Genomic DNA, 21,101 nt, shown 5'->3' with positions numbered 1-21,101 from the left:
TGCTAATCCATTGTGCTCTGCACGCGTGGGTTGGAATCCCATCCTTGTCGCATCTCAGATTAAAGTGGTTTTAGACAAACACAGATAAAACCTTCTGCTGGACTTACAACATCCAATGGTAAACCAAATACTGTTTTGTGCAGAGAACTCGAGTGTGACAGTTGATGCAGAAATCAGACTGTTGACATGTGAGTGCAGGTGATTAAGCTCACTGGACAAGCAGCTTTGGAAGAGCTTCCTTGATAGGCTGCAGATAGGCTGTATAATAAGGTGTGTATTCCATGCTGCTCTGCCCACCGGGGCTACAAAACATTTGGTTCAGGTGTCACATTAATGTCGTCTAGTGAACAGGACACCACAGATACAAGGCCTGTAGAGACACATGCAGGCAGAGTCCCCCACAAAACTGCTACTCACTGGATATGTTCTCTTTTCCAACCATTCTCTGTTAACCCTAAATATGGTAGTGTGTAAAAGTTCCAGGAAATCAGCAATTTCTGAAATGGCTGATCGCCCCCACTGATACTCGGTTGGAACTTCAGCAGAACGTTTTGACTGTGTGTACAAGCCTAAATGCATTGACTGGCTGCCATGTCTTTAGCTGATCAGACGGCAAACTGGTCGCCTTTTTAGCTGTACTGCTGACAGGCACTTTCCCATTCTAATTGATTGTGATCTGCACATGTGGGATATGGAGGCTGAAACTTTTTAACAGTTTCATCCATTTATGGGAAAAAGGAAATCAAAGGATTGTGGAGAATGTGGGCATCGATCCCACTACCTCTTGCATGCTAAGCAAGCGCTATACCATTTGAGCTAATTCCCCTGCAAGCTTTTTTTCCTCCCTGTGTTCACAGCGTACCGGACAAACTCTCAATATCCACCCCTTATGTCCTCTGTGTTTGTAGATTGTGGAGCCCGAATACTTGACAGTCACGGGCCTTGTTGACAAGGCCAGAAGCAGTCGGAGGGAACAAACAGTTGGTGTGGCATGAGGTTTTGGTGCTAATGGAGTGCACCTTTTTGCCAAAGAGAATCTCCAAAGTGTTCAATTGCAGCCTTAGAAGAGTTGGCTACAATCTTCCTTGATAGTCTGTTCTTGTGCTTGAGTGTAGACACACGGATGGAAATACTGTCAGGATTGACATTCGTCGGCCATCTCAGAAGTGCTTCTTCTTTTCCTTTCGGCTGTTCCCTTTCAGGGGTCGCCACAGCGAATCATGTGCCTCCATCTAACCCTGTCCTCTGCATCCTCTTCACTCATACCAACTAACTTCATGTCCTCCCTTACTACATCCATAAATCTCCGCTTTGGTCTTCCTCTAGACCTCCTGCCTTGCAGCTCCAACCTATGTATCCATCTAAAGATATATTCACAAGCCATCTCAGAAGTGCATCGCCTGTATGATAAAGGATTGCGCGTCACCTTGACGAGGTCAGGGGAGGCATGAGGCATTTGGAGAATGTGGGTATTGATCCCAGTACTTCTTGCATACAAAGCTAGTGCTTTACCATTTAAGCTAATTCCCTTGCAAAGGTACTTGGATATTAAATTCAGAGAGGAGATATTCTAGGTGTTCTTATTAAACCCTGCGAGGTGACCTAGAAATCCTGTAGGTCTGTCTTTGCTGATCAAAGTCTCGTCGCCCTTCCTTGCTTAATTGACGAGGTGGCCGAGTGGTTAAGGCGATGGACTGCTAATCCATTGTGCTCTGCACGCGTGGGTTCGAATCCCATCCTCGTCGCATGTCAGATTAAAGTGTTTTTAGACAAACACAGATAAAACCTTCTGCTGGACTTACAACATCCAATGGTAAACCAAATACTGTTTTGTGCAGAGAACTCGAGTGTGACAGTTGATGCAGAAATCAGACTGTTGAAATGTGAGTGCAGGTGATTAAGCTCACTGGACAAGCAGCTTTGGAAGAACTTCCTTGATAGGCTGCAGATAGGCTGTATAATAAGGTGTGTATTCCATGCTGCTCTGCCCACCGGGGCTACAAAACATTTGGTTCAGGTGTCACATTAATGTCGTCTAGTGAACAGGACACCACAGATACAAGGCCTGTAGAGAAACATGCAGGCAGAGTCCCCCACAAAACTGCTACTCACTGGATATGTTCTCTTTTCCAACCATTCTCTGTTAACCCTAAATATAAAAGTTCCAGGAAATCAGCAATTTCTGAAATGGCTGATTGCCCCCACTGATACTCGGTTGGAACTTCAGCAGAACGTTTTGACTGTGTGTACAAGCCTAAATGCATTGACTGGCTGCCATGTCTTTAGCTGATCAGACGGCAAACTGGTCGCCTTTTTAGCTGTACTGCTGACAGGCAATTTCCCATTCTAATTGATTGTGATCTGCACATGTGGGATATGGAGGCTGAAACTTTTTAACAGTTTCATCCATTTATGGGAAAAAGGAAATCAAACGATTGTGGAGAATGTGGGCATCGATCCCACTACCTCTTGCATGCTAAGCAAGCGCTCTACCATTTGAGCTAATTCCCCTGCAAGCTTTTTTTCCTCCCTGTGTTCACAGCGTACCGGACAAACTCTCAATATCCACCCCTTATGTCCTCTGTGTTTGTAGATTGTGGAGCCCGAATACTTGACAGTCACGGGCCTTGTTGACAAGGCCAGAAGCAGTCGGAGGGAACAAACAGTTGGTGTGGCATGAGGTTTTGGTGCTAATGGAGTGCACCTTTTGGCCAAAGAGAATCTCCAAAGTGTTTAATTGCAGCCTTAGAAGAGTTGGCTACAATCTTCCTTGATAGGCCGCAGTCTGTTCTTGTGCTTGAGTGTAGACACACGGATGGAAATACTGTCAGGATTGACATTCGTCGGCCATCTCAGAAGTGCTTCTTTTTTTCCTTTCGGCTGTTCCCTTTCAGGGATCGCCACAGCGAATCATGTGCCCCCATCTAACCCTGTCCTCTGCATCCTCTTCACTCATACCAACTAACTTCATGTCCTCCCTTACTACATCCATAAATCTCCGCTTTGGTCTTCCTCTAGACCTCCTGCCTGGCAGCTCCAACCTATGTATCCATCTAAAGATATATTCACAAGCCATCTCAGAAGTGCATCGCCTGTATGATAAAGGATTGCGCGTCACCTTGACGAGGTCAGGGGAGGCATGAGGCATTTGGAGAATGTGGGTATTGATCCCACTACTTCTTGCATACAAAGCTAGTGCTTTACCATTTAAGCTAATTCCCTTGCAAAGGTACTTGGATATTAAATTCAGAGAGGAGATATTCTAGGTGTTCTTATTAAACCCTGCGAGGTGACCTAGAAATCCTGTAGGTCTGTCTTTGCTGATCAAAGTCTCGTCGCCCTTCCTTGCTTAATTGACGAGGTGGCCGAGTGGTTAAGGCGATGGACTGCTAATCCATTGTGCTCTGCACGCGTGGGTTGGAATCCCATCCTTGTCGCATCTCAGATTAAAGTGGTTTTAGACAAACACAGATAAAACCTTCTGCTGGACTTACAACATCCAATGGTAAACCAAATACTGTTTTGTGCAGAGAACTCGAGTGTGACAGTTGATGCAGAAATCAGACTGTTGACATGTGAGTGCAGGTGATTAAGCTCACTGGACAAGCAGCTTTGGAAGAGCTTCCTTGATAGGCTGCAGATAGGCTGTATAATAAGGTGTGTATTCCATGCTGCTCTGCCCACCGGGGCTACAAAACATTTGGTTCAGGTGTCACATTAATGTCGTCTAGTGAACAGGACACCACAGATACAAGGCCTGTAGAGACACATGCAGGCAGAGTCCCCCACAAAACTGCTACTCACTGGATATGTTCTCTTTTCCAACCATTCTCTGTTAACCCTAAATATGGTAGTGTGTAAAAGTTCCAGGAAATCAGCAATTTCTGAAATGGCTGATCGCCCCCACTGATACTCGGTTGGAACTTCAGCAGAACGTTTTGACTGTGTGTACAAGCCTAAATGCATTGACTGGCTGCCATGTCTTTAGCTGATCAGACGGCAAACTGGTCGCCTTTTTAGCTGTACTGCTGACAGGCAATTTCCCATTCTAATTGATTGTGATCTGCACATGTGGGATATGGAGGCTGAAACTTTTTAACAGTTTCATCCATTTATGGGAAAAAGGAAATCAAAGGATTGTGGAGAATGTGGGCATCGACCCCACTACCTCTTGCATGCTAAGCAAGCGCTATACCATTTGAGCTAATTCCCCTGCAAGCTTTTTTTCCTCCCTGTGTTCACAGCGTACCGGACAAACTCTCAATATCCACCCCTTATGTCCTCTGTGTTTGTAGATTGTGGAGCCCGAATACTTGACAGTCACGGGCCTTGTTGACAAGGCCAGAAGCAGTCGGAGGGAACAAACAGTTGGTGTGGCATGAGGTTTTGGTGCTAATGGAGTGCACCTTTTTGCCAAAGAGAATCTCCAAAGTGTTCAATTGCAGCCTTAGAAGAGTTGGCTACAATCTTCCTTGATAGTCTGTTCTTGTGCTTGAGTGTAGACACACGGATGGAAATACTGTCAGGATTGACATTCGTCGGCCATCTCAGAAGTGCTTCTTCTTTTCCTTTCGGCTGTTCCCTTTCAGGGGTCGCCACAGCGAATCATGTGCCTCCATCTAACCCTGTCCTCTGCATCCTCTTCACTCATACCAACTAACTTCATGTCCTCCCTTACTACATCCATAAATCTCCGCTTTGGTCTTCCTCTAGACCTCCTGCCTTGCAGCTCCAACCTATGTATCCATCTAAAGATATATTCACAAGCCATCTCAGAAGTGCATCGCCTGTATGATAAAGGATTGCGCGTCACCTTGACGAGGTCAGGGGAGGCATGAGGCATTTGGAGAATGTGGGTATTGATCCCAGTACTTCTTGCATACAAAGCTAGTGCTTTACCATTTAAGCTAATTCCCTTGCAAAGGTACTTGGATATTAAATTCAGAGAGGAGATATTCTAGGTGTTCTTATTAAACCCTGCGAGGTGACCTAGAAATCCTGTAGGTCTGTCTTTGCTGATCAAAGTCTCGTCGCCCTTCCTTGCTTAATTGACGAGGTGGCCGAGTGGTTAAGGCGATGGACTGCTAATCCATTGTGCTCTGCACGCGTGGGTTCGAATCCCATCCTCGTCGCATGTCAGATTAAAGTGTTTTTAGACAAACACAGATAAAACCTTCTGCTGGACTTACAACATCCAATGGTAAACCAAATACTGTTTTGTGCAGAGAACTCGAGTGTGACAGTTGATGCAGAAATCAGACTGTTGAAATGTGAGTGCAGGTGATTAAGCTCACTGGACAAGCAGCTTTGGAAGAACTTCCTTGATAGGCTGCAGATAGGCTGTATAATAAGGTGTGTATTCCATGCTGCTCTGCCCACCGGGGCTACAAAACATTTGGTTCAGGTGTCACATTAATGTCGTCTAGTGAACAGGACACCACAGATACAAGGCCTGTAGAGAAACATGCAGGCAGAGTCCCCCACAAAACTGCTACTCACTGGATATGTTCTCTTTTCCAACCATTCTCTGTTAACCCTAAATATAAAAGTTCCAGGAAATCAGCAATTTCTGAAATGGCTGATTGCCCCCACTGATACTCGGTTGGAACTTCAGCAGAACGTTTTGACTGTGTGTACAAGCCTAAATGCATTGACTGGCTGCCATGTCTTTAGCTGATCAGACGGCAAACTGGTCGCCTTTTTAGCTGTACTGCTGACAGGCAATTTCCCATTCTAATTGATTGTGATCTGCACATGTGGGATATGGAGGCTGAAACTTTTTAACAGTTTCATCCATTTATGGGAAAAAGGAAATCAAACGATTGTGGAGAATGTGGGCATCGATCCCACTACCTCTTGCATGCTAAGCAAGCGCTCTACCATTTGAGCTAATTCCCCTGCAAGCTTTTTTTCCTCCCTGTGTTCACAGCGTACCGGACAAACTCTCAATATCCACCCCTTATGTCCTCTGTGTTTGTAGATTGTGGAGCCCGAATACTTGACAGTCACGGGCCTTGTTGACAAGGCCAGAAGCAGTCGGAGGGAACAAACAGTTGGTGTGGCATGAGGTTTTGGTGCTAATGGAGTGCACCTTTTGGCCAAAGAGAATCTCCAAAGTGTTTAATTGCAGCCTTAGAAGAGTTGGCTACAATCTTCCTTGATAGGCCGCAGTCTGTTCTTGTGCTTGAGTGTAGACACACGGATGGAAATACTGTCAGGATTGACATTCGTCGGCCATCTCAGAAGTGCTTCTTCTTTTCCTTTCGGCTGTTCCCTTTCAGGGGTCGCCACAGCGAATCATGTGCCTCCATCTAACCCTGTCCTCTGCATCCTCTTCACTCATACCAACTAACTTCATGTCCTCCCTTACTACATCCATAAATCTCCGCTTTGGTCTTCCTCTAGACCTCCTGCCTTGCAGCTCCAACCTATGTATCCATCTAAAGATATATTCACAAGCCATCTCAGAAGTGCATCGCCTGTATGATAAAGGATTGCGCGTCACCTTGACGAGGTCAGGGGAGGCATGAGGCATTTGGAGAATGTGGGTATTGATCCCAGTACTTCTTGCATACAAAGCTAGTGCTTTACCATTTAAGCTAATTCCCTTGCAAAGGTACTTGGATATTAAATTCAGAGAGGAGATATTCTAGGTGTTCTTATTAAACCCTGCGAGGTGACCTAGAAATCCTGTAGGTCTGTCTTTGCTGATCAAAGTCTCGTCGCCCTTCCTTGCTTAATTGACGAGGTGGCCGAGTGGTTAAGGCGATGGACTGCTAATCCATTGTGCTCTGCACGCATGGGTTCGAATCCCATCCTCGTCGCATGTCAGATTAAAGTGTTTTTAGACAAACACAGATAAAACCTTCTGCTGGACTTACAACATCCAATGGTAAACCAAATACTGTTTTGTGCAGAGAACTCGAGTGTGACAGTTGATGCAGAAATCAGACTCTTGACATGTGAGTGCAGGTGATTAAGCTCACTGGACAAGCAGCTTTGGAAGAGCTTCCTTGATAGGCTGCAGATAGGCTGTATAATAAGGTGTGTATTCCATGCTGCTCTGCCCACCGGGGCTACAAAACATTTGGTTCAGGTGTCACATTAATGTCGTCTAGTGAACAGGACACCACAGATACAAGGCCTGTAGAGACACATGCAGGCAGAGTCCCCCACAAAACTGCTACTCACTGGATATGTTCTCTTTTCCAACCATTCTCTGTTAACCCTAAATATAAAAGTTCCAGGAAATCAGCAATTTCTGAAATGGCTGATCGCCCCCACTGATACTCGGTTGGAACTTCAGCAGAACGTTTTGACTGTGTGTACAAGCCTAAATGCATTGACTGGCTGCCATGTGTTTAGCTGATCAGACGGCAAACTGGTCGCCTTTTTAGCTGTACTGCTGACAGGCAATTTCCCATTCTAATTGATTGTGATCTGCACATGTGGGATATGGAGGCTAAAACTTTTTAACAGTTTCATCCATTTATGGGAAAAAGGAAATCAAACGATTGTGGAGAATGTGGGCATCGATCCCACTACCTCTTGCATGCTAAGCAAGCGCTCTACCATTTGAGCTAATTCCCCTGCAAGCTTTTTTTCCTCCCTGTGTTCACAGCGTACCGGACAAACTCTCAATATCCACCCCTTATGTCCTCTGTGTTTGTAGATTGTGGAGCCCGAATACGTGACAGTCACGGACCTTGTTGACAAGGCCAGAAGCAGTCGGAGGGAACAAACAGTTGGTGTGGCATGAGGATTTGGTGCTAATGGAGTGCACCTTTTTGCCAAAGAGAATCTCCAAAGTGTTTAATTGCAGCCTTAGAAGAGTTGGCTACAATCTTCCTTGATAGGCTGCAGTCTGTTCTTGTGCTTGAGTGTAGACACACGGATGGAAATACTGTCAGGATTGACATTCGTCGGCCATCTCAGAAGTGCTTCTTTTTTTCCTTTCGGCTGTTCCCTTTCAGGGATCGCCACAGCGAATCATGTGCCCCCATCTAACCCTGTCCTCTGCATCCTCTTCACTCATACCAACTAACTTCATGTCCTCCCTTACTACATCCATAAATCTCCGCTTTGGTCTTCCTCTAGACCTCCTGCCTGGCAGCTCCAACCTATGTATCCATCTAAAGATATATTCACAAGCCATCTCAGAAGTGCATCGCCTGTATGATAAAGGATTGCGCGTCACCTTGACGAGGTCAGGGGAGGCATGAGGCATTTGGAGAATGTGGGTATTGATCCCACTACTTCTTGCATACAAAGCTAGTGCTTTACCATTTAAGCTAATTCCCTTGCAAAGGTACTTGGATATTAAATTCAGAGAGGAGATATTCTAGGTGTTCTTATTAAACCCTGCGAGGTGACCTAGAAATCCTGTAGGTCTGTCTTTGCTGATCAAAGTCTCGTCGCCCTTCCTTGCTTAATTGACGAGGTGGCCGAGTGGTTAAGGCGATGGACTGCTAATCCATTGTGCTCTGCACGCGTGGGTTGGAATCCCATCCTTGTCGCATCTCAGATTAAAGTGGTTTTAGACAAACACAGATAAAACCTTCTGCTGGACTTACAACATCCAATGGTAAACCAAATACTGTTTTGTGCAGAGAACTCGAGTGTGACAGTTGATGCAGAAATCAGACTGTTGACATGTGAGTGCAGGTGATTAAGCTCACTGGACAAGCAGCTTTGGAAGAGCTTCCTTGATAGGCTGCAGATAGGCTGTATAATAAGGTGTGTATTCCATGCTGCTCTGCCCACCGGGGCTACAAAACATTTGGTTCAGGTGTCACATTAATGTCGTCTAGTGAACAGGACACCACAGATACAAGGCCTGTAGAGACACATGCAGGCAGAGTCCCCCACAAAACTGCTACTCACTGGATATGTTCTCTTTTCCAACCATTCTCTGTTAACCCTAAATATGGTAGTGTGTAAAAGTTCCAGGAAATCAGCAATTTCTGAAATGGCTGATCGCCCCCACTGATACTCGGTTGGAACTTCAGCAGAACGTTTTGACTGTGTGTACAAGCCTAAATGCATTGACTGGCTGCCATGTGTTTAGCTGATCAGACGGCAAACTGGTCGCCTTTTTAGCTGTACTGCTGACAGGCAATTTCCCATTCTAATTGATTGTGATCTGCACATGTGGGATATGGAGGCTGAAACTTTTTAACAGTTTCATCCATTTATGGGAAAAAGGAAATCAAAGGATTGTGGAGAATGTGGGCATCGATCCCACTACCTCTTGCATGCTAAGCAAGCGCTATACCATTTGAGCTAATTCCCCTGCAAGCTTTTTTTCCTCCCTGTGTTCACAGCGTACCGGACAAACTCTCAATATCCACCCCTTATGTCCTCTGTGTTTGTAGATTGTGGAGCCCGAATACTTGACAGTCACGGGCCTTGTTGACAAGGCCAGAAGCAGTCGGAGGGAACAAACAGTTGGTGTGGCATGAGGTTTTGGTGCTAATGGAGTGCACCTTTTTGCCAAAGAGAATCTCCAAAGTGTTCAATTGCAGCCTTAGAAGAGTTGGCTACAATCTTCCTTGATAGTCTGTTCTTGTGCTTGAGTGTAGACACACGGATGGAAATACTGTCAGGATTGACATTCGTCGGCCATCTCAGAAGTGCTTCTTCTTTTCCTTTCGGCTGTTCCCTTTCAGGGATCGCCACAGCGAATCATGTGCCCCCATCTAACCCTGTCCTCTGCATCCTCTTCACTCATACCAACTAACTTCATGTCCTCCCTTACTACATCCATAAATCTCCGCTTTGGTCTTCCTCTAGACCTCCTGCCTGGCAGCTCCAACCTATGTATCCATCTAAAGATATATTCACAAGCCATCTCAGAAGTGCATCGCCTGTATGATAAAGGATTGCGCGTCACCTTGACGAGGTCAGGGGAGGCATGAGGCATTTGGAGAATGTGGGTATTGATCCCACTACTTCTTGCATACAAAGCTAGTGCTTTACCATTTAAGCTAATTCCCTTGCAAAGGTACTTGGATATTAAATTCAGAGAGGAGATATTCTAGGTGTTCTTATTAAACCCTGCGAGGTGACCTAGAAATCCTGTAGGTCTGTCTTTGCTGATCAAAGTCTCGTCGCCCTTCCTTGCTTAATTGACGAGGTGGCCGAGTGGTTAAGGCGATGGACTGCTAATCCATTGTGCTCTGCACGCGTGGGTTGGAATCCCATCCTCGTTGCATGTCAGATTAAAGTGGTTTTAGACAAACACAGATAAAACCTTCTGCTGGACTTACAACAACATCCAATGGTAAACCAAATACTGTTTTGTGCAGAGAACTCGAGTGTGACAGTTGATGCAGAAATCAGACTGTTGACATGTGAGTGCAGGTGATTAAGCTCACTGGACAAGCAGCTTTGGAAGAGCTTCCTTGATAGGCTGCAGATAGGCTGTATAATAAGGTGTGTATTCCATGCTGCTCTGCCCACCGGGGCTACAAAACATTTGGTTCAGGTGTCACATTAATGTCGTCTAGTGAACAGGACACCACAGATACAAGGCCTGTGGAGACACATGCAGGCAGGGTCCCACACAAAACTGCTACTCAGTGGATATGTTCTCTTTTCCAAACATTCTCTGTTAAACCTAAATTTGGTAGTGTGTAAAAGTTCCAGGAAATCAGCAATTTCTGAAATGGCTGATCGCCCCCACTGATACTCGGTTGGAACTTCAGCAGAACGTTTTGACTGTGTGTACAAGCCTAAATGCATTGACTGGCTGCCATGTGTTTAGCTGATCAGACGGCTAACTGGTCGCCTTTTTAGCTGTACTGCTGACAGGCAATTTCCCATTCTAATTGATTGTGATCTGCACATGTGGGATATGGAGGCTGAAACTTTTTAACAGTTTCATCCATTTATGGGAAAAAGGAAATCAAACGATTGTGGAGAATGTGGGCATCAATCCCACTACCTCTTGCATGCTAAGCAAGCACTCTACCATCTGAGCTAATTCCCCTGCAAGCTTTTTTTCCTCCCTGTGTTCACAGGGCAGAATTTGCAAACGTACCGGACAAACTCTCAATATCCACCCCTTATGTCCTCTGTGTTTGTAGATTGTGGAGCCCGAATACTTGACAGTCACGGGCTTTGTTGACAAGGCCAGAAGCAGTCGGAGGGAACAAACAGTTGGTGTGGCATGAGGTTTTGGTGCTAATGGAGTGCACCTTTTGGCCAAAGAGAATCTCCAAAGTGTTTAATTGCAGCCTTAGAAGAGTTGGTTACAATCTTCCTTGATAGGCTGCAGTCTGTTCTTGTGCTTGAGTGTAGACACACGGATGGAAATACTGTCAGGATTGACATTCGTCGGCCATCTCAGAAGTGCTTCTTCTTTTCCTTTCGGCTGTTTCCTTTCAGGGGTCGCCACAGCGAATCACGTGCGTCCATCTAACCCTGTCCTCTGCATCCTCTTCACTCATACCAACTAACTTCATGGCCTCCCTTACTACATCCATAAATCTCCGCTTTGGTCTTCCTCTAGACCTCCTGCCTGGCAGCTCCAACCTATGTATCCATCTAAAGATATATTCACAAGCCATCTCAGAAGTGCATCGCCTGTATGATAAAGGATTGCGCGTCAGCTTGACGAGGTCAGGGGAGGCATGAGGCATTTGGAGAATGTGGGTATTGATCCCACTACTTCTTGCATACAAAGCTAGTGCTTTACCATTTAAGCTAATTCCCTTGCAAAGGTACTTGGATATTAAATTCAGAGAGGAGATATTCTAGGTGTTCTTATTAAACCCTGCGAGGTGACCTAGAAATCCTGTAGGTCTGTCTTTGCTGATCAAAGTCTCGTCGCCCTTCCTTGCTTAATTGACGAGGTGGCCGAGAGGTTAAGGCGATGGACTGCTAATCCATTGTGCTCTGCATGCGTGGGTTTGAATCCCATCCTCGTCGCATGTCAGATTAAAGTGTTTTTAGACAAACACAGATAAAACCTTCTGCTGGACTTACAACATCCAATGGTAAACCAAATACTGTTTTGTGCAGAGAACTCGAGTGTGACAGTTGATGCAGAAATCAGACTCTTGACATGTGAGTGCAGGTGATTAAGCTCACTGGACAAGCAGCTTTGGAAGAGCTTCCTTGATAGGCTGCAGATAGGCTGTATAATAAGGTGTGTATTCCATGCTGCTCTGCCCACCGGGGCTACAAAACATTTGGTTCAGGTGTCACATTAATGTCGTCTAGTGAACAGGACACCACAGATACAAAGCCTGTAGAGACACATGCAGGCAGAGTCCCCCACAAAACTGCTACTCACTCGATATGTTCTCTTTTCCAACCATTCTCTGTTAACCCTAAATATGGTAGTGTGTAAAAGTTCCAGGAAATCAGCAATTTCTGAAATGGCTGTTCGCCCCCACTGATACTCGGTTGGAACTTCAGCAGAACGTTTTGACTGTGTGTACAAGCCTAAATGCATTGACTGGCTGACATGTGTTTAGCTGATCAGACGGCAAACTGGTCGCCTTTTTAGCTGTACTGCTGACAGGCAATTTCCCATTCTAATTGATTGTGATCTGCACATGTGGGATATGGAGGCTGAAACTTTTTAACAGTTTCATCCATTTATGGGAAAAAGGAAATCAAAGGATTGTGGAGAATGTGGGCATCGATCCCACTACCTCTTGCATGCTAAGCAAGCGCTCTACCATTTGAGCTAATTCCCCTGCAAGCTTTTTTTCCTCCCTGTGTTCACAGCGTACCGGACAAACTCTCAATATCCACCCCTTATGTCCTCTGTGTTTGTAGATTGTGGAGCCCGAATACTTGACAGTCACGGGCTTTGTTGACAAGGCCAGAAGCAGTCGGAGGGAACAAACAGTTGGTGTGGCATGAGGGTTTGGTGCTAATGGAGTGCACCTTTTTGCCAAAGAGAATCTCCAAAGTGTTTAATTGCAGCCTTAGAAGAGTTGGTTACAATCTTCCTTGATAGGCTGCAGTCTGTTCTTGTGCTTGAGTGTAGACACACGGATGGAAATACTGTCAGGATTGACATTCGTCGGCCATCTCAGAAGTGCTTCTTCTTTTCCTTTCGGCTGTTTCCTTTCAGGGGTCGCCACAGCGAATCACGTGCGTCCATCTAACCCTGTCCTCTGCATCCTCTTCACTCATACCAACTAACTTCATGGCCTCCCTTACTACATCCATAAATCTCCGCTTTGGTCTTCCTCTAGACTTCCTGCCTGGCAGCTCCAACCTATGTATCCATCTAAAGATATATTCACAAGCCATCTCAGAAGTGCATCGCCTGTATGATAAAGGATTGCGCGTCAGCTTGACGAGGTCAGGGGAGGCATGAGGCATTTGGAGAATGTGGGTATTGATCCCACTACTTCTTGCATACAAAGCTAGTGCTTTACCATTTAAGCTAATTCCCTTGCAAAGGTACTTGGATATTAAATTCAGAGAGGAGATATTCTAGGTGTTCTTATTAAACCCTGCGAGGTGACCTAGAAATCCTGTAGGTCTGTCTTTGCTGATCAAAGTCTCGTCGCCCTTCCTTGCTTAATTGACGAGGTGGCCGAGAGGTTAAGGCGATGGACTGCTAATCCATTGTGCTCTGCATGCGTGGGTTTGAATCCCATCCTCGTCGCATGTCAGATTAAAGTGTTTTTAGACAAACACAGATAAAACCTTCTGCTGGACTTACAACATCCAATGGTAAACCAAATACTGTTTTGTGCAGAGAACTCGAGTGTGACAGTTGATGCAGAAATCAGACTCTTGACATGTGAGTGCAGGTGATTAAGCTCACTGGACAAGCAGCTTTGGAAGAGCTTCCTTGATAGGCTGCAGATAGGCTGTATAATAAGGTGTGTATTCCATGCTGCTCTGCCCACCGGGGCTACAAAACATTTGGTTCAGGTGTCACATTAATGTCGTCTAGTGAACAGGACACCACAGATACAAAGCCTGTAGAGACACATGCAGGCAGAGTCCCCCACAAAACTGCTACTCACTCGATATGTTCTCTTTTCCAACCATTCTCTGTTAACCCTAAATATGGTAGTGTGTAAAAGTTCCAGGAAATCAGCAATTTCTGAAATGGCTGTTCGCCCCCACTGATACTCGGTTGGAACTTCAGCAGAACGTTTTGACTGTGTGTACAAGCCTAAATGCATTGACTGGCTGCCATGTGTTTAGCTGATCAGACGGCAAACTGGTCGCCTTTTTAGCTGTACTGCTGACAGGCAATTTCCCATTCTAGTTGATTGTGATCTGCACATGTGGGATACGGAGGCTGAAACTTTTTAACAGTTTCATCCATTTATGGGAAAAAGGAAATCAAAGGATTGTGGAGAATGTGGGCATCGATCCCACTACCTCTTGCATGCTAAGCAAGCGCTCTACCTTTTGAGATAATTCCGCTGCAAGCTTTTGTTCCTCCCTGTGTTCACAGGGCAGAATTTGCAAACGTACCGGACAAACTCTCAATATCCACCCCTTATGTCCTCTGTGTTTGTAGATTGTGGAGCCCGAATACTTGACAGTCACGGGCTTTGTTGACAAGGCCAGAAGCAGTCGGAGGGAACAAACAGTTGGTGTGGCATGAGGGTTTGGTGCTAATGGAGTGCACCTTTTTGCCAAAGAGAATCTCCAAAGTGTTTAATTGCAGCCTTAGAAGAGTTGGTTACAATCTTCCTTGATAGGCTGCAGTCTGTTCTTGTGCTTGAGTGTAGACACACGGATGGAAATACTGTCAGGATTGACATTCGTCGGCCATCTCAGAAGTGCTTCTTCTTTTCCTTTCGGCTGTTCCCTTTCAGGGGTCGCCACAGCGAATCACGTGCGTCCATCTAACCCTGTCCTCTGCATCCTCTTCACTCATACCAACTAACTTCATGTCCTCCCTTACTACATCCATAAATCTCCGCTTTGGTCTTCCTCTAGACCTCCTGCCTGGCAGCTCCAACCTATGTATCCATCTAAAGATATATTCACAAGCCATCTCAGAAGTGCATCGCCTGTATGATAAAGGATTGCGCGTCAGCTTGATGAGGTCAGGGGAGGCATGAGGCATTTGGAGAATGTGGGTATTGATCCCACTACTTCTTGCATACAAAGCTAGTGCTTTACCATTTAAGCTAATTCCCTTGCAAAGGTACTTGGATATTAAATTCAGAGAGGATATATTCTAGGTGTTCTTATTAAGCCTTGCGAGGTGACCGAGAAATCCTGTAGGTCTGTCTTTGCTGATCAAAGTCGCGTCGCCCTTCCTTGCTTAATTGACGAGGTGGCCGAGTGGTTAAGGCGATGGACTGCTAATCCATTGTGCTCTGCACGCGTGGGTTCGAATCCCATCCTCGTCGCATGTCAGATTAAAGTGTTTTTAGACAAACACAGATAAAACCTTCTGCTGGACTTACAACATCCAATGGTAAACCAAATACTGTTTTGTGCAGAGAACTCGAGTGTGACAGTTGATGCAGAAATCAGACTGTTGACATGTGAGTGCAGGTGATTAAGCCCACTGGACAAGCAGCTTTGGAAGAGCTTCCTTGATAGGCTGCAGATAGGCTGTATAATAAGGTGTGTATTCCAAGCTGCTCTGCCCACCGGGGCTACAAAACATTTGGTTCAGGTGTCACATTAATGTCGTCTAGTGAACAGGAAACCACAGATACAAGGCCTGTAGAGACACATGCAGGCAGAGTCCCCCACAAAACTGCTACTCACTCGATATGTTCTCTTTTCCAACCATTCTCTGTTAACCCTAAATATGGTAGTGTGTAAAAGTTCCAGGAAATCAGCAATTTCTGAAATGGCTGTTCGCCCCCACTGATACTCGGTTGGAACTTCAGCAGAACGTTTTGACTGTGTGTACAAGCCTAAATGCATTGACTGGCTGCCATGTGTTTAGCTGATCAGACGGCAAACTGGTCGCCTTTTTAGCTGTACTGCTGACAGGCAATTTCCCATTCTAGTTGATTGTGATCTGCACATGTGGGATATGGAGGCTGAAAATTTTTAACAGTTTCATCCATTTATGGGAAAAAGGAAATCAAAGGATTGTGGAGAATGTTGGCATCGATCCCACTACCTCTTGCATGCTAAGCAAGCGCTCTACCATTTGAGCTAATTCCCCTGCAAGCTTTTTTTCCTCCCTGTGTTCACAGGGCAGAATTTGCAAACGTACCGGACAAACTCTCAATATCTACCCCTTATGTCCTCTGTGTTTGTAGATTGTGGAGCCCGAATACTTGACAGTCACGGGCCTTGTTGACAAGGCCAGAAGCAGTCGGAGGGAACAAACAGTTGGTGTGGCATGAGGTTTTGGTGCTAATGGAGTGCACCTTTTTGCCAAAGAGAATCTCCAAAGTGTTTAATTGCAGCCTTAGAAGAGTTGGTTACAATCTTCCTTGATAGGCTGCAGTCTGTTCTTGTGCTTGAGTGTAGACACACGGATGGAAATACTGTCGGGATTGACATTCGTCGGCCATCTCAGAAGTGCTTCTTCTTTTCCTTTCGGCTGTTCCCTTTCAGGGGTCGCCACAGCGAATCACGTGCGTCCATCTAACCCTGTCGTCTGCATCCGCTTCACTCATACCAACCAACTTCATGTCCTCCCTTGCTACATCCATAAATCTCCGCTTTGGTCTTCCTCTAGACCTCCTGCCTGGCAGCTCCAACTTATGTATCCATTAAAAGATATATTCACAAGCCATCTCAGAAGTGCATCACCTGTATGATAAAGGATTACGCGTCACCTTGACGAGGTCAGGGGAGGCATGAGGCATTTGGAGAATGTGTGTATTGATCCCACTACTTCTTGCATACAAAGATAGTGCTTTACCATTTAAGCTAATTCCCTTGCAAAGGTACTTGGATATTAAATTCAGAGAGGAGATATTCTAGGTGTTCTCATTAAACCCTGCGAGGTGATCTAGAAATCCTGTAGGTCTGTCTTTGCTGATCAAAGTCTCGTCGCCCTTCCTTGCTTAATTGACGAGGTGGCCGAGTGGTTAAGGCGATGGACTGCTAATCCATTGTGCTCTGCACGCGTATGTTCGAATCCCATCCTCGTCGCATGTCAGATTAAAGTGTTTTGAGACAAACACAGATAAAACCTTCTGCTGGACTTACAACATCCAATGGTAAACCAAATACTGTTTTGTGCAGAGAACTCGAGTGTGACAGTTGATGCAGAAATCAGACTCTTGACATGTGAGTGCAGGTGATTAAGCTCACTGGACAAGCAGCTTTGGAAGAGCTTCCTTGATAGGCTGCAGATAGGCTGTATAATAAGGTGTGTATTCCATGCTGCTCTGCCCACCGGGGCTACAAAACATTTGGTTCAGGTGTCACATTAATGTCGTCTAGTGAACAGGACACCACAGATACAAAGCCTGTAGAGACACATGCAGGCAGAGTCCCCCACAAAACTGCTACTCACTCGATATGTTCTCTTTTCCAACCATTCTCTGTTAACCCTAAATATGGTAGTGTGTAAAAGTTCCAGGAAATCAGCAATTTCTGAAATGGCTGTTCGCCCCCACTGATACTCGGTTGGAACTTCAGCAGAACGTTTTGACTGTGTGTACAAGCCTAAATGCATTGACTGGCTGCCATGTGTTTAGCTGATCAGACGGCAAACTGGTCGCCTTTTTAGCTGTACTGCTGACAGGCAATTTCCCATTCTAGTTGATTGTGATCTGCACATGTGGGATACGGAGGCTGAAACTTTTTAACAGTTTCATCCATTTATGGGAAAAAGGAAATCAAAGGATTGTGGAGAATGTGGGCATCGATCCCACTACCTCTTGCATGCTAAGCAAGCGCTCTACCTTTTGAGATAATTCCGCTGCAAGCTTTTGTTCCTCCCTGTGTTCACAGGGCAGAATTTGCAAACGTACCGGACAAACTCTCAATATCCACCCCTTATGTCCTCTGTGTTTGTAGATTGTGGAGCCCGAATACTTGACAGTCACGGGCTTTGTTGACAAGGCCAGAAGCAGTCGGAGGGAACAAACAGTTGGTGTGGCATGAGGGTTTGGTGCTAATGGAGTGCACCTTTTTGCCAAAGAGAATCTCCAAAGTGTTTAATTGCAGCCTTAGAAGAGTTGGTTACAATCTTCCTTGATAGGCTGCAGTCTGTTCTTGTGCTTGAGTGTAGACACACGGATGGAAATACTGTCAGGATTGACATTCGTCGGCCATCTCAGAAGTGCTTCTTCTTTTCCTTTCGGCTGTTCCCTTTCAGGGGTCGCCACAGCGAATCACGTGCGTCCATCTAACCCTGTCCTCTGCATCCTCTTCACTCATACCAACTAACTTCATGTCCTCCCTTACTACATCCATAAATCTCCGCTTTGGTCTTCCTCTAGACCTCCTGCCTGGCAGCTCCAACCTATGTATCCATCTAAAGATATATTCACAAGCCATCTCAGAAGTGCATCGCCTGTATGATAAAGGATTGCGCGTCAGCTTGATGAGGTCAGGGGAGGCATGAGGCATTTGGAGAATGTGGGTATTGATCCCACTACTTCTTGCATACAAAGCTAGTGCTTTACCATTTAAGCTAATTCCCTTGCAAAGGTACTTGGATATTAAATTCAGAGAGGATATATTCTAGGTGTTCTTATTAAGCCTTGCGAGGTGACCGAGAAATCCTGTAGGTCTGTCTTTGCTGATCAAAGTCGCGTCGCCCTTCCTTGCTTAATTGACGAGGTGGCCGAGTGGTTAAGGCGATGGACTGCTAATCCATTGTGCTCTGCACGCGTGGGTTCGAATCCCATCCTCGTCGCATGTCAGATTAAAGTGTTTTTAGACAAACACAGATAAAACCTTCTGCTGGACTTACAACATCCAATGGTAAACCAAATACTGTTTTGTGCAGAGAACTCGAGTGTGACAGTTGATGCAGAAATCAGACTGTTGACATGTGAGTGCAGGTGATTAAGCCCACTGGACAAGCAGCTTTGGAAGAGCTTCCTTGATAGGCTGCAGATAGGCTGTATAATAAGGTGTGTATTCCAAGCTGCTCTGCCCACCGGGGCTACAAAACATTTGGTTCAGGTGTCACATTAATGTCGTCTAGTGAACAGGAAACCACAGATACAAGGCCTGTAGAGACACATGCAGGCAGAGTCCCCCACAAAACTGCTACTCACTCGATATGTTCTCTTTTCCAACCATTCTCTGTTAACCCTAAATATGGTAGTGTGTAAAAGTTCCAGGAAATCAGCAATTTCTGAAATGGCTGTTCGCCCCCACTGATACTCGGTTGGAACTTCAGCAGAACGTTTTGACTGTGTGTACAAGCCTAAATGCATTGACTGGCTGCCATGTGTTTAGCTGATCAGACGGCAAACTGGTCGCCTTTTTAGCTGTACTGCTGACAGGCAATTTCCCATTCTAGTTGATTGTGATCTGCACATGTGGGATATGGAGGCTGAAAATTTTTAACAGTTTCATCCATTTATGGGAAAAAGGAAATCAAAGGATTGTGGAGAATGTTGGCATCGATCCCACTACCTCTTGCATGCTAAGCAAGCGCTCTACCATTTGAGCTAATTCCCCTGCAAGCTTTTTTTCCTCCCTGTGTTCACAGGGCAGAATTTGCAAACGTACCGGACAAACTCTCAATATCTACCCCTTATGTCCTCTGTGTTTGTAGATTGTGGAGCCCGAATACTTGACAGTCACGGGCCTTGTTGACAAGGCCAGAAGCAGTCGGAGGGAACAAACAGTTGGTGTGGCATGAGGTTTTGGTGCTAATGGAGTGCACCTTTTTGCCAAAGAGAATCTCCAAAGTGTTTAATTGCAGCCTTAGAAGAGTTGGTTACAATCTTCCTTGATAGGCTGCAGTCTGTTCTTGTGCTTGAGTGTAGACACACGGATGGAAATACTGTCGGGATTGACATTCGTCGGCCATCTCAGAAGTGCTTCTTCTTTTCCTTTCGGCTGTTCCCTTTCAGGGGTCGCCACAGCGAATCACGTGCGTCCATCTAACCCTGTCGTCTGCATCCGCTTCACTCATACCAACCAACTTCATGTCCTCCCTTGCTACATCCATAAATCTCCGCTTTGGTCTTCCTCTAGACCTCCTGCCTGGCAGCTCCAACTTATGTATCCATTAAAAGATATATTCACAAGCCATCTCAGAAGTGCATCACCTGTATGATAAAGGATTACGCGTCACCTTGACGAGGTCAGGGGAGGCATGAGGCATTTGGAGAATGTGTGTATTGATCCCACTACTTCTTGCATACAAAGATAGTGCTTTACCATTTAAGCTAATTCCCTTGCAAAGGTACTTGGATATTAAATTCAGAGAGGAGATATTCTAGGTGTTCTCATTAAACCCTGCGAGGTGATCTAGAAATCCTGTAGGTCTGTCTTTGCTGATCAAAGTCTCGTCGCCCTTCCTTGCTTAATTGACGAGGTGGCCGAGTGGTTAAGGCGATGGACTGCTAATCCATTGTGCTCTGCACGCGTATGTTCGAATCCCATCCTCGTCGCATGTCAGATTAAAGTGTTTTGAGACAAACACAGATAAAACCTTCTGCTGGACTTACAACATCCAATGGTAAACCAAATACTGTTTTGTGCAGAGAACTCGAGTGTGACAGTTGATGCAGAAATCAGACTGTTGACATGTGAGTGCAGGTGATTAAGCCCACTGGACAAGCAGCTTTGGAAGAGCTTCCTTGATAGGCTGCAGATAGGCTGTATAATAAGGTGTGTATTCCATGCTGCTCTGCCCACCGGGGCTACAAAACATTTGGTTCAGGTGTCACATTAATGTCGTCTAGTGAACAGGACACCACAGATACAAGGCCTGTGGAGACACATGCAGGCAGAGTCCCCCACAAAACTGCTACTCACTGGATATGTTCTCTTTTCCAACCATCCTCTGTTAACCCTAAATATGGTAGTGTGTAAAAGTTCCAGGAAATCAGCAATTTCTGAAATGGCTGTTCGCCCCCACTGATACTCGGTTGGAACTTCAGCAGAACGTTTTGACTGTGTGTACAAGCTTAAATGCATTGACTGGCTGCCATGTGTTTAGCTGATCAGACGGCAAACTGGTCGCCTTTTTAGCTGTACTCCTGACAGGC

The 21,101-nt window shown here is 45.6% G+C and overlaps 9 non-coding genes across 9 annotated transcripts; 5 read left to right on the top strand and 4 right to left on the bottom strand.

The window, feature by feature from the left end:
- The first annotated feature begins 1,663 nt into the window (after nucleotides 1-1,663).
- trnas-gcu (transfer RNA serine (anticodon GCU)) lies at nucleotides 1,664-1,745 on the top strand. The gene has a single exon. It is a non-coding gene; the product is annotated as a tRNA-Ser (tRNA).
- Nucleotides 1,746-2,438: 693 nt separating this feature from the next.
- Nucleotides 2,439-2,511, bottom strand: trnaa-agc (transfer RNA alanine (anticodon AGC)). Its single transcript has one exon. It is a non-coding gene; the product is annotated as a tRNA-Ala (tRNA).
- A 2,539-nt stretch (nucleotides 2,512-5,050) lies between these two features.
- On the top strand, nucleotides 5,051-5,132 carry trnas-gcu (transfer RNA serine (anticodon GCU)). The gene has a single exon. It is a non-coding gene; the product is annotated as a tRNA-Ser (tRNA).
- Nucleotides 5,133-5,825: 693 nt separating this feature from the next.
- trnaa-agc (transfer RNA alanine (anticodon AGC)) lies at nucleotides 5,826-5,898 on the bottom strand. The gene has a single exon. It is a non-coding gene; the product is annotated as a tRNA-Ala (tRNA).
- An 844-nt stretch (nucleotides 5,899-6,742) lies between these two features.
- Nucleotides 6,743-6,824, top strand: trnas-gcu (transfer RNA serine (anticodon GCU)). The gene has a single exon. It is a non-coding gene; the product is annotated as a tRNA-Ser (tRNA).
- Nucleotides 6,825-7,517: 693 nt separating this feature from the next.
- On the bottom strand, nucleotides 7,518-7,590 carry trnaa-agc (transfer RNA alanine (anticodon AGC)). Its single transcript has one exon. It is a non-coding gene; the product is annotated as a tRNA-Ala (tRNA).
- A 5,044-nt stretch (nucleotides 7,591-12,634) lies between these two features.
- trnaa-agc (transfer RNA alanine (anticodon AGC)) lies at nucleotides 12,635-12,707 on the bottom strand. Its single transcript has one exon. It is a non-coding gene; the product is annotated as a tRNA-Ala (tRNA).
- A 2,561-nt stretch (nucleotides 12,708-15,268) lies between these two features.
- On the top strand, nucleotides 15,269-15,350 carry trnas-gcu (transfer RNA serine (anticodon GCU)). The gene has a single exon. It is a non-coding gene; the product is annotated as a tRNA-Ser (tRNA).
- A 3,352-nt stretch (nucleotides 15,351-18,702) lies between these two features.
- trnas-gcu (transfer RNA serine (anticodon GCU)) lies at nucleotides 18,703-18,784 on the top strand. The gene has a single exon. It is a non-coding gene; the product is annotated as a tRNA-Ser (tRNA).
- The last annotated feature ends 2,317 nt before the right edge of the window (nucleotides 18,785-21,101 follow it).

This window comes from Channa argus, unplaced genomic scaffold (assembly GCF_033026475.1).
Source record: "Channa argus isolate prfri unplaced genomic scaffold, Channa argus male v1.0 Contig124, whole genome shotgun sequence".
NCBI lineage: Eukaryota > Metazoa > Chordata > Actinopteri > Anabantiformes > Channidae > Channa > Channa argus.
Note: the sequence above shows the minus strand (reverse complement) of the source record. Positions and strands in the feature narration are given on the sequence as shown.